Raw genomic sequence first — 13817 nt, forward strand, 5'->3', positions numbered from 1 at the left:
GACTCTTAAAAAGGGCTCGAGAACTTTTGAATTCCAATTGAATGAGCCTCCTTAAAAGTTTATACGACCACACCTTCCATAAGAGCTTTATATGCTAATGATGGGTAACTAGCAGAGCTTATAGCGCTTTTACTGATGGCTGGGGGGGGCCCAACTCCAAAGCCATGTTTATTCGACTTTTTAACTATTATAAGCAAAATAGACAAATTAAATTTTTATCCAAAGTGTAGGGAAAAGGGTGTCTGATGGGGTGACTTGTTGCCGTTCGGTTAGTTTTGACTTTTCAAATAGAGTTAGAACTTTTAATTTCTAAATAAATGAACCTCCTTCAAGATTAAGATGATCAACCCTACTATCAAACCTTATATGCCCCCTAGATATAACTTAAAACCAGTACTTCCAGGCTCCATAGGGTTGTTTTAATCCCAGGGGCATTGCCATATAATCATTGAATGATTTTGGACAAAATGACTATCTCAAAATTGCTATTGGATTCATTTGAGGAAGAGATGACATCGCGGGGAAGGGGGCAACTTTTCCTCCGATCACTTTAGTCTCCTTAAAAGGGAAACAGAACCTTCAATTTTCAATAAGAGTTTATACGGACGTCTTTTTCATATAGACCAGACATAACTTGAAACCCTTTCCTTTGGGCTCTGAAGAATGTATCCACTCCAAAGGTACTGTTTGTAATCTTTGGACTATCTTGAACAGACTGGTTATTTTCCAATTTTGATAGAATATATTTGGGGAAAAAGAGTGTGAAGGAGGGGTGACGGGTTACCCTCTAATCCCTATCGACTCTGGAAACTTGCTTAAGAAACTTCAAAAGAAGGGACTAGGAACTTTTACTCTGTTTGAGATAGAGTGACTCAAAGTTTAATATTCAGGAAATTAACAAAAATCATAAGCTGCCAAGACAGCTTTAGCGAATTATATCATACGTCCAGGCTTTTAAAACCAAATTAGAGTAGCAAATGGCAATAAACGGAAAATGGTCCATCGTATGCCAAATATGAATTTTTGGTGGAATATAGTATTATCTTGCAAATTGACAGATTAACTACAAAAGGGTAATATATTACAATTTTATTTAATTACTTTTGTACTTACAAAGCCATAATTACACAAATTTTTAAATGTTTGCCAGGAGTCTTGAGTTGACTTAGACACAAACAGTGGATCCAAGGCTAAGACAAACCTCACCTAAAATCCATAAAAAGAATTAGAAAATGACATTTAGTATACTGAAAAAAACAAAAAAAAACAGAAAAACGCAGATATTCAAAATAAACTATTTCAGTCAGTAATTTTTTTTTCAACAATACTAACAATCTCCGTACAAACACCTGCCATCAAATATTATAATTGAATTATTCAATAGACGAGTCATCACAATGAAAATAGTATTTAAGCTCACCTAAGGCAGATATTTCCCCGACTTTAGATGATCTTCTTAGGCAATGCTGCCACTGTAGCATTGCTTGTTTAGGTACTTGTAACTTTTAGAATTTCATAAAGAGACCATCACAAAAGAAGTAACTTTGTTTAAAGCTAGGCAGGGTTGGGAAGAGTGTGGCGGCTATCATATTGGTATATTCACTTGAAAAAAAGCCAAATAGTTAAATAGTTCTCTTTGATTTTTTAATGGCTGGTATTATCCTCGTTGTTTCTTCTTTACGCCTGTTTGTTTTGTCATGATTAGCCAGTGTGGTCTCACGAATTATTTTTGGCAGCTATAAAACATTCAATACAACAGAAAAGCAATCAGAAATCAAATGAAAATAAATAGTACCATAAAACATAGACACAATTGGTATTTGAGGAAATATGAACCCTAAAGGGAATAAAAATTAAAATAAATACCTAGTCAAGTACACATCAACAGAAGTTACAACGGACAGGGGTTTGGCTATTTGCACCTCGCTACCTGTAAGCCCAAAACCCTTCCAAGGGCTGGTAGTACCCGTGAAATTACAGAATCCCCATCTTAACACAAATATAAAAAAGGAAGCAAAATAAAAATTCAATCAAATTGGTTAACCCCTAGGTGCGACTTCCTCCATTTTCCTCAATCAGGATACCAAGTCAATTGTGCAACTCCCCCTGCCCCCTCCAAGTAGCTTTGCAATAAATTTTTCTAGCCCATTTAGTCGTTTTTGGATATCGAAAATTGTGTGGATTTTGGACCATTTGCTTAGTTCTTCGGAATTTCAACAGAAACTAAACTAATATTTCTCTGACTGTTAAGGTGATTTAAAAGGAGCAATAAAAACAAATTAAAAAAAATCTTACTAAATAATGATTTTAATTCCTTAAGAGTTACGCAGTTCAAGACTCCATATTTTATTAAACATATTTTTTGTTTTATAATTTAAAGAAGAATCATACAAGGCTTTGCTTCTCTCTTCTTCTGTTTTAATTTTGAAACAAAAATGACCATGAATTGTCAGTTTAACATAAATATAGGGCCTGCAGATATTTGTCTATGAAAGTTTGAAATTTTTTTTTATATTAAAATAAAAAAGTGAAAATATTCGAAATTTATTTTGTATCTAGTAGCAGCAGCAGCAGTAGTAGCAGAATTAATAGTAGTAGCTTGTGGTAGAGTATAAGCAATAGTTTTAGCAGCTGCAAAAAAAAGAAGTGACATAAATGTATTAAAAACTATGACTGAAATTAGTCGCATTTCACGCAACATCAGCGCCACTTGTGGGACATTTATTTTTGCATCAGCATCTGTACAAAATGTCCTCCAAGAATAGAAGAGAGAGAATTTAAACAAAGTATATATATTTTTCTTACAATTTAGAAATTTTGTGAGCCCACAATCTGTAAAAAAATAATGGTCAGCATTCTGTGATGATACTTTGACTTATCCTGTATTATTACTTAGTTTTTACTCGAGTTTATTATTACTCGAGTCAAAATCCATTCAAGATTGCTGAGTTAAAACTGAATAGTAAGGTATCCGGGCTATAAAATAGCGCTAGTTTCAACTATGAGATTGAACATCCCGTTTTGGGCCTCATGGAAACGAAGGGGGACAGGAACTGCTGCATTAATGATGAATGTGGCTAAAAAAAAAGCCGAGTGTATACATTCACCTTCACCCACCTAAGAGGTCGTTTACACTATACTACTGTCGTCTGCAACAGCTCATTGCTAACAATCGTGATTGCAGTAGATGCAAGCTAGTAAAGAGTGAACCATAGCCCATAGTAACCAAAATTTGAAAAATGCGTTTTCAAAAAAACTGCCAAGTGAGAAACATTGCCAACTAACACTGATTTAGGAATGGGCACCATTGTTTCAGTTAGTCTTAAAAGTAAAAAATTTGCTCAAAATTGCTGAGTTAAAACTGAACTTTATGGTACCCGGGCTATAAAATACCGCTAGTTTGAACTATGAGACCTAACCTCATGGAAACGAAGGAGGATAGGAACTGCAGCATTGATGATGAGTGGCTAAGAAAAAAGCCGAGCGTATACATTCACCTTCACCCACCCAAAGGGTTGTTTACACTATACTACTGTCGTCTGCAACAGCTCTTTGCTTACAATCGTGGTTGCAGCAATAGATGCAAGCTAGTAAAGAGTGATCCATAGCCCATAGTAACCAAAATTTGAAAAATACGTTTTCAAAATATCTGCCAAGTGAGAAAAATTGTCAACTAACACTGATTTAGGAATGGTAACCATTGTTTCAGTTAGTCTTAAAAGTAAAAGTTTACTGTGAAAACAAATTTATAGTGAATTCACGAAGTCTGAAACCCCTTGGAATTAGTGCTGGATCGAAATAGAAAGTGGACCATTGGCATCATCATGGTCAAAAACCTTGATAATCAATCATCCGTCTCAAGTGGGTGATAATATATATTTTATTTTTAATGTGTTTGTCCAGTTGCATTGGTGATTTCTCTTTTCATATATATATATATATATATATATATATATATATATATATATATATATATATATATATATATATATATATATATCTATATATATAAAAATAAGTTGTCTGTCTGTCTGTCTATGGATCAGGTGACGTCATGTTTCTGTGTCGACTGACGTCATGAAGTTAGTTGTCGTCATTTTTGCTATGACGGTGACGTCATTAACGGTATTTAAGACATTTGTTCACGGAAAAATGTTTAATTGTAAAATGACTGAAGAACCTACAATGGCAACAGCTGAGGAAGCTGCTCAAAGAGTTTATGCCAAAAAACTTGCTGCTGATAGAGAAAGTAAGAAAAGAAAGCGTTCCGAGGAATCACAAGAACAGCAAGAAAACAGGCTTGCAGCTGATAGAGAAAGTAAGAAAAGAAAGCGTGCCGGGGAATCACAAGAACAGCAAGAAAACAGGCTTGCGGCTAAAGAATGCAAAACCGCGCAGTTAGATGAAAATCCACCTGGACAGCGAGAGTCAAAACATATCAAAACTGAAAATGATAGCGATGATGATTGGGTTTGGGATTTTGACTTGGATAAGGTCATCAACGCCTACCAGATTTACGTTAAAAAAACAAAGGTTCGTCGATATGTACTTCATAGTGACGCTGAAAAATAAAGAAGAAAAAGAAAACTGAAAAAAGAAAAAAGGTAAAAAACTAAAAAAAAACTAAAAAGAAAAAAACACTCAAAGAGAAATTACAGACCGGGACACAAATGACGACCGAGACAGAGGGAATATAAGTGACGACCGGGAACCTCAAAGAGAAATTACAGACTGGGACACCCGGACACAAATCACGACCGGGACACAGGGAATATAAATGACGACCGGGACACAGGGACACAACTACAACGGGGACGCCGGGGGCACAGGCCGGATATATAGACACCGGGACACAAATGACGACCGGGACACAGGGAATATAAATGACGACCGGGACACTCAAAGAGAAATTACAAACTGGGACACCGGGACACAAATGACGACCGGGACACAGGGAATATAAATGAGGACCGGGACACAGGGACACATCATTAGAATAATGAGGTATAGATCTGAATACGGATTGTTTTTCCCATGGACAATTATATGTTGCATGTTCAAGAGTCAGTAAACCTGACAATCTATTTATATGCACAGACAATGGGACAGCGAAGAATGTTGTATATTCGCATGTTTTACGTAGTTAAAAACATATATTTATATCTATCTCTATTCACAGGTGGGACACAGGGACACAACTACAATGGCGCGTAACTAATATGGCGCGTAACGACTTACGCGCGCGGGGGGGCTTGGGGGGGCGCGAAGCGCCTCACCAACTAGGTGTTGGGGTGGCGCGAAGCGCCACCCCAACAGCTAGTATATATATATATATATATATATATATATATATCATTATGTGTTTTTCCACTCGTGTCCCAATATCCTTACTTCATTTTCTTATTTTAACTTCTTTATACTCACTATGAGACATCTGTGTTGTTTATCTTTGATAGATTTATTTACTCAAGAGGCTATACCACGGAGATAAAGATCTTCTTTTTACGACCAGGTTATCTACTTTATCTATGTCTAGATCATATTAGGTGAAGATGACACATGAGCTCCCTCCGCCTATTCCCCAAACACATAAAATTACATTGAAACTCATCCATTAGCCATTCATCACCAAACAAAATATTTTTCATTATTTTTACCTCTTGCAAAATGACTTGAACAACCCAAACCCCTCATGTCAAACTTAAACCAATAAATATAACTTCTTAATAACATAAAAATTAATTTTAAGAAGAGCAAGATTATACAAAACAATTTTCGTAAATACAGAATGTAAAATCACTAACATAAATGTAAATAAACCCACCTTCCCCACCAAAAAAAAAGATTCATTAAAAAAATTTTAAACCTGAGCAATTATCCTTTGTGCAGCCGTCTTAAGGATCTTCGGGAACTCAAGAATATCGCACCCCAGAAATTAATTATCAATAAAATATTATAAAAAAAAAACAATGGTACAAAGAAAAAGTGTCTTTTTATGAGTACGTCTATAGCATTATTATTATAATATCTACATTTTTGTAAATATAAAAGTACCTTCAATAGGTTCCCCAACCTCATCATTTGAGCCTTTTGGTCTGCCAAAGTTGCTAGAACAGGCTCATTTGAAAGTTTCACATGTTTACGATTGGATAAAGGAGTCACAAGGCCATCCAAATTTCTGTGCTGAACGAGGAACATTCGCAACGATAACTATGATCCTAAATACGTTTCCCTTTAATCGTAAAAATGATTTTATTTTTCTAATATCTTCTTCTTTGTCTGTTGCCTGTAGCATAATGTGTAGCTCCCAATCACTGACGTTTACAATACATTCAGTCACGAGTGAATGATAAAATGAAAAAACTATGATGACTCCGAGAAGGACCCATGATACATATTTTGGGTATATACGCCTGAAAGATGGAGCTCAGAATCTATTTACAGGTAAGTTAAATTCCCTTATTTTTCAAGATTACTTGAAAGATCTGTCGGTAGGGTTCATATTCAGAGTTAATGTGGATAGTATTGAATTTGACACTGGTAAAAAAAAAAAGTCAGTTATGTTCCTTGTGCTAATGAGGGTTTGGAAAGAGACTGTTTGGAATCATTATGCTAAAGAATTGTGATACTGTTAAAAAGACTGTTAAATAGTTAGATACTGTTAATTAATATGCAAATTCCGTTTTAATTATTTATTTGTGGAGAGCCAAGATCAAAACATGAATGAATTAAAAAACGTCCAGAAATTAAATTAAAAAAAACAGGTTTTTTTAAATGAAAGTAAGGAGCGACATTAAAACTTAAAACGAACAGAAATTACTCCATATATGAAAGAGGCTTTTCTTCCTCAACGCCCCGCTCTTTACGCTAAAGTTTTTTCCTTTTTTAAAAAGTAGAGCTAAGAGAGAGAGTCAAACTTTAGCGTAGAGAGGGAGGCGTTGAGGAAAAAAAGCCCCTTTCATTTACGGAGTAATAATCAAACTGAGAAGAGCATGTCTTGGCCAATTTGGCCGAGAGGGCATTTATAACAAAGTTTTGTCCCTTTTAAATCATTATTGTTCAGTCCAATAAAACTTTAAGTGTCACCAGACCGGACGACCAATTAGCTTCTAAAAAATACATTAAAAAATTAACCTAATTTATTTTTTGAATTGCTATTAAATAATAAAATTTTTATTCATTTATCATTTCACCATTCCAGGGAAATGTTTCGCTTATTTTAGTGGTTTCAGTTTGTTTTGTCTTTTATTATTCTTCCATTTTTGCAATGAACGGCTGAGCGAAGGTCTCAAAAGGAGGGAAGGAAAAATTTGCATTTCATTATCTCTTTTGCACTGGCAGGAAATATCTTCGTTTTTTCTTCTACAGTCGTTGCACATCTTGTAAAACGTTATTTCGTCTCGACATAGATTATGAGACGTTAAAAATACGTCAGATAGCACTAAATGGCGACTCAGAACACTTAATTACATAGGAAAGGTCATATCATCTTGGAATAATCTAGAACACACTAGAGGTATATCTGATATAAATAAATCAGAGCGAAAAACACTAAAAATATTAGAAAAGCTCTATCTTTTTGAAATACACTAGTAGATGCTAGAAGTACATCAAAAAGCCATAACTAAGAACCGAATACACTGAAAACATCTGAAAAGATCTAATCCTTTTGAAATAAGCTAGGAGATCCCAGAAAAAAATAGGATAGAACTATATCTGGGTGTTAGAAACTAAAATACAGAAAAGCTCGAAAAAATTTACAATACTTCTTAGGACAGCAAACAGAACTCCCACGGGTTGAATTAGGAGAAGATTAGAGTAAGTAGCTTGAAAAAGACTAACACGACTCGTGATCCAGAAAAAATCAACATAAAAGCCATTGAGAAATAGGAGAAATTGGAAAGAATGAGATGAAACAGATGGAATATCACAGTGAAAGAAACTAAAAGATGCCCAGGTGAGCCAAGAAGCTTTGCATAAAGACTGGAATAAGACTTGAGCTAAGGAATTGAAGTCAGACAGGTGAAAGGATGGTAAAAATTTCCCACAGACAAGACAAACTTTGAAACACAATGTTAGATACATCAAAGCATTTTCCTCAAACACTTAAAAACATGAAACTCAGCAAATCCAAATTTCAAACAAAGCCACACTGAACATATCAGGTAACAAATTTTGATCAAGAAAGCTTCAAAATAAACAGAAAGCAGCCACTAGTTGAAGCATGAAAGAAAACAAACAATAATTTCACACTTAAGTTGCCCAACGAATTTTCAAACGAATATTTCGAACAAAGCCACATTCTGAAAACTAACAACACAATAACCAGTCAAGGAATGAAACATTAGGCTTTCTCCAAAATTGAAAAGTCAAAGCATGGAATATACCAAATCATAATTTCAAAGCCATTTTCAGAATTCTAAGAAAGCTATTACAGTAGCTGCAAAAAGGCAAAAGGAAATATTCGAAACTATATTCTTCAAACGAGTCAAATTCAAAATTATAAGAAATCTACCACAGAAGCCAATGAACAGCCAACTTAGCATAACAAACCCTAAGTTTTTTATTTATAGTTTCTAAAAATTAAAAGAAAGCACGGACAAGTAAAAGTATGGAACCAAGAAAAAAAAAACAGTTGTACACAAAGTCATCATAAGAGTCCCCCAAAAATTCAAAGCCCTAAACACGGTCCATAATAAATACAAATTAACCCACTTTCGGAATTTCAAGAAACATACTGCAGAAACGATCTAACCCGCAAAGTATATAAACCAGAGCGTATCTGAAATAAATTCACTTCCAGTATGCTAAAAATAACACGGAAAACAAGGAATTGCATAATAAATATTCAAGACCATGAGATTTAAAAACCAACCCACAGAACACAAAAAATCTGGTAAAAAACAACAAAAAAACAGCAAACTATATGTCCCCCGTTATAAGGTTCAAGCTACACATCTACAAAATACTATAAAGCCCAGTACAGGTAACTCCAACGAGGAGACAACATTCTTTCACGCTCACCCCTCAATCTATGGAAATATAGCCCTTCAGTGTCTGAAGATTTTTCAACTTTACGTTTTATTTTGGGTAGCATGGACTAGTTCTTTTGAATATCAAACAAACCTAAAAGGAACACTGACTCCTTCTTTGACTGTTTCACAAAAAGATTGTGTGAGGAAATTTGTAGTAAATTAGGTGGTATTCTACGAATAAAATTTGTGACTATGTCAGTCAATAGTAACCGAAATGAGATTCTACTGTTAGAGGAAGAGAACGAAATTCCTAAAACTTATAATAGTACCATTAGTACTATCACCTTACAAAGTGTATTATCTTGGCCAAAGAAGCTTCATTTAACATACTTCATAATAAGAGAAAGAAAGCAGTGCATACCACCCTGGAAATGATTTTTTCAATGCAAATCTACAACATCAAACATGTACTCTCTTTTGTACTTTTGTCTTTCCGCTATATTCAATTTCTTTTTTCGTCTCATATGTTTGATTCAACCAGTATAGACTAGTTGGTTTTCACAAACTGAGAAAGCCTTCCAAGGAAATACAAGACTGAAAAGTTTAACAGAAACTTGACAACTCAAAAACACAGAGAAACAATAAAAACATCCCAAATCAAAGATCTCTAACAAAATATAACTATGAAAAGCAACGCATCATAGCAAAGAATAAGAGCTAAGAGCTCATATGGTACTTGTGGCGAGGCAAGAAGAGCTAAGAGCCAAGAGCTCATGTGGTATGAGCTCTAACAAAATCCTAAGAATCAATAGATTGATTTAAAAGGAAAATCAGAGGCTTAACGCCGGTCAGGATTTAAAATAAGAGCTCTGAGTCACATATCCTTCTAAATATCAAAATTCATAAAGATCCGATAACCCACTCGTAAGATATAAATACCTCATTTTTTCAAAATTTTTCTCTCCCTTTAGCCCCCCAGATGGTCAAATCTGGAAAAAAAAACTTTATCAAGTCAATTTGTGCAGCTCCCTGACACGCCTACCAATTTTCATCGTCCTAGCACGTCCAAAAGCACCAAGCTCGCCAAATCACTGAACCCCTCCCCAAACTCCCCCAAAGAGAGCGAGCCCAGTACGGTTACGTCAATCACATATCAAGGAAATTTGCTTATTCTATCCCCCGAGCTTCATCCCGATTCCTCCACTCCAAGTATTTTCCAAGATTTTCCCCCAGAATTCCCCCTCCAACTCCCCCCAATGTCAAAAGATCTGGTCAGGATTTGAAATAAGAGCTCTGAGACATGAATTCCTTCTAAATATCCAATTTCATTAAGATCCGATCACCTATTCGTTAGATAAAAATACCCTAATTTTCAAATTTTTTCAAGAATTCCGGTTTCCCCCTCCAGCTCCCCCCAATGTCACATAATCTGGGTGGAATTCAAAATTAGAGCTTTAAAGCACAAGATCCTTCAAAATATCAAATTTCATTAAGATCTGGTCACCCTTTCGCAAGATACAAATACCTAAATTTTCAAAATACCACCCCCCCCCCAACTCCACCAAAGAGAGCAGATCCAGTCCGATTATGTCAGACACGTATCTTAGACAGGTTTTTATTCTTCCCTTCCAGTTTCATCCTGATCTCTCCGCTTTAAGTATTTTCTAAGATTTCCGGTCCCCCCAACTGCCCCCCCCCCAATGACGCTGGATCTAGTAGAGATTTAAAATAAGAGATCTGAGTTACGAGGTCCTTCTAGATATGAAGTTTCATGAAGATCCGATCACTCCTTCGTAACGTATTTTTTTCTCATTTTTCAAAATTAACCCCCCCCCCCCATCAATAGAGCGGATCCGTTCCAAATATGTAAATCACGTATCTAAGTTATTTTTCCCACCAAGTTTTATCCCGATCCCTCCAATCTAAGCGTTTTCCATGATTTTAAGTTCCCCCACCCGAAAATCCCCTCAATGTCACCAGATCCGGTTGTGATTTAAAATAAGGGCTTTGAGACACGATTTCCTTCTAAATATCAAAGTTCGTTGAGATCCGATCACCCGTTCGTAATTAAAAGATAACTCATTTTTTTCTAATTTTTCAGAAGTACCCCTCCCCCCCCCCCAACTACCCCAAAGAGAGCGGATCCGTTCCAGTTATGTCAATCATGTATCTAGAACTTGTGCTAATTTTTCCCACCAAGTTTCATCCTGATCCCTCAACTCTTAACGGTTTCCAAGATTTTAGGTCTCCTCCTTTCAACTCCCCCCAATGTCACCAGATCCGGTCGGGATTTAGAATAAGAGCTCTGAGACACGATATAGTTCTAAACATCATATTTCATTAAGATCTGATCAACCATTCGTAAGTTAAAAATATTTCTATTTTTCTATTTTTTCCGAATTAACAGGCCCCCCATTCCCCCCCCCAGATTGTCAAATCAGGAAAACGACTATTTCTAATTTAATTTGGTCCGGTCCCTGATAGGCCTACCAAATTTCATCATCCTAGCTTACCTGGAAGTGCCTAAAGTAGCAAAACCAGGACAGACCAACAGACCGACAGATTTTGCGATTGCTATGTCACTTGGTTAATACCAAGCGCCATAAAAACTAAATAACAAAACGAACACCCTAAATCATAAGCTCTAAACAAACAAAAAAACCTGGTAGATGTCGACATTTAGTTTTCTGCCGTTTATTCGGATCAGTCGTCCAAGCTCTATAATTTAAGACAGGACAATTCCATCAATTCTCGAGTTTGGCCATAAAAACTATAAGTTTTTATAATGGACAAGATAGGCTGATTCTTTTGGTATCCCCATAACTGATCTATAATAATTTTTGCAATAGAAGTATAAAAATGGTGTTTCTGGTTTATAAAATTGTTGACACTGGAAAATAATTCGAAGGATTTTTTTCAACCATAATTTTCCAAATGTCGATCCTTTTGTTATGTAAAACTTTCAATTTCATTATTTGAAGTAAATATATTGCACAGACAAGTTGATTACTTTGTGTAATTTTACAAAGATATCTGAAATATGACACAACTTGGATAGCCAGGTCGTTTTGAAGAAAACTAGCAGTTTCACATTATCCTTTGTTAAAATATATTTCAATTTCGTCCTTTAATAACAATAATCATCTTAACCTTAGACCTCTTGACAACAACTTTACTTTCGCATGTAACAATAGAGTTGTGTAGTTGGAAGCCGTATCCCTACAGAGATTTGAAAATAATGATTGTCAAGAACGTGGCCCTTAATAAAATTTATAACCTTAACAGCATCCTGAAGCAAATCATTCGATTCTGGAGCTAATTGTTTTCGCTTATCATTATGAGCGGCTATTATGACTAGCTGTAACCAATATTTTTGACTGTTATTGCAATTACATCATCTGAGTATAATCAACAGTAATTTTTCTTTATTAAACCTCCAGTAATAAAAATTTGCAAACTTTACAATTTATGTCCTTCCCTCTAGTAAGGTCTTTTATAAGAAGACAAAATAACAATTCCTCTTCCATGAATCTTTATGAGTTCAGCTGACAAAAATAAACATCTAGATGTTATGAAATCGCCTATTTAAATATTTAACTTTAAAATCTTTTGCGACCAAAAAATTTTGCCACGCGACCCAACAGGAGGTCGCAACCAATAGTTTAAGACGCCCTGGTCTATCTTAAAACTATAACACCTTTTTCGGCGATTTTAGGGTCTTTCGTCCTTATTTAGTTATTTCTTATGCATAATTATTTCAGAAAGACTCTTTCACCTCAAAGGATAATGAATATCAATAAGTTTCTTTTTTCTTTTTTTTTTAAGAACTTGAATACTTTAGCGTGAATAATTTTGGTTGTACATAATAAACATTTAAGAATTCCAGAAACTACTTAATTGTTTTAATTGCTATATAATCAAAAACGAAGAAAACAAAAGAAATAGTGAGTAAAAATTTCACACTGTTAGCAACAATCAGAGAAAATTGTCGTGACTTTTTCCAGCACCATCTACTAGTTCAACTTTAGCCTGAACTAAAGAAAGGCTATACTACCAATACACTCCTCATTATATCTCTCTCCCTACTTCACTCCACTCTAATCTAAATGAAAATGTTTTTAACTTTAATTAAAAAAATTTAATATTTAAAGGAAACACTCACTTTGAAAAAAATATTGCAGTTCTAGTAAATTCGTGCTCTTATCAACGTAGACCAGATCCGTTCTTATTTTGTGAGAGATGATGCAAAACATCTTGCTTTTTTTAATGGCCTTTAACATTTCCCTGGCTATATCTTCCACTAAAACGTATCCCATATATCCATTATGGGGGGCGTTTTCTTGGGGACAACGAATAATACCCTCAGGATGACCTAATAAAAATTATAATTTATGTATTAATGCAAATGGCAAAATAGAAAAAAAACTACAGTGATATTAAAAAAAAGCAGTCGACAAAACAACAGGAGCTAAGAGCTCATATGGCACTTGTGGCGAGCCAAGAAGAGCTAAGAGCCAAGAGCTTATATGGTATGAGCTCTAACAAAATTCTAAGAATCAATAGATTAATTTAAAAGGAAAATCAGAGGCTTAATGCCCTTCAGGATTTAAAATAAGAGCTCTGAGTCACGATATTCTTCTAAATATCAAAATTCATTAAGATCCTATCACCCACTCGTAAGTAATAAATACCTCATTTTTTCTAATTTTTTCTCTCCCTTTAGCCCTCCAGAAGGTCGAATATGGGAAAACGACTTTATCAAGGCAATTTGTGCAGCTCCTTGTCGCGCCTACCAATTTTCCTCGTCCTAGCACGTCCAGAAGCACCAAACTCGCCAAATCA

General features: G+C 35.1%; 1 long non-coding RNA gene across 1 annotated transcript; it reads right to left on the reverse strand.

Moving 5' to 3' along the window:
- Positions 1–1074: 1074 nt before the first annotated feature.
- LOC136041635 (uncharacterized) lies at positions 1075–13342 on the reverse strand. Its single transcript, XR_010621074.1, has 2 exons — positions 13138–13342; positions 1075–1206 (listed from the first exon to the last, which is right to left on the reverse strand). It is a non-coding gene; the product is annotated as an uncharacterized LOC136041635 (long non-coding RNA).
- Between the last annotated feature and the right edge of the window lie 475 nt (positions 13343–13817).

This window comes from Artemia franciscana, unplaced genomic scaffold (genome assembly GCF_032884065.1).
Source record: "Artemia franciscana unplaced genomic scaffold, ASM3288406v1 PGA_scaffold_32, whole genome shotgun sequence".
In the NCBI taxonomy this organism is placed as follows: Eukaryota; Metazoa; Arthropoda; class Branchiopoda; order Anostraca; family Artemiidae; genus Artemia; species Artemia franciscana.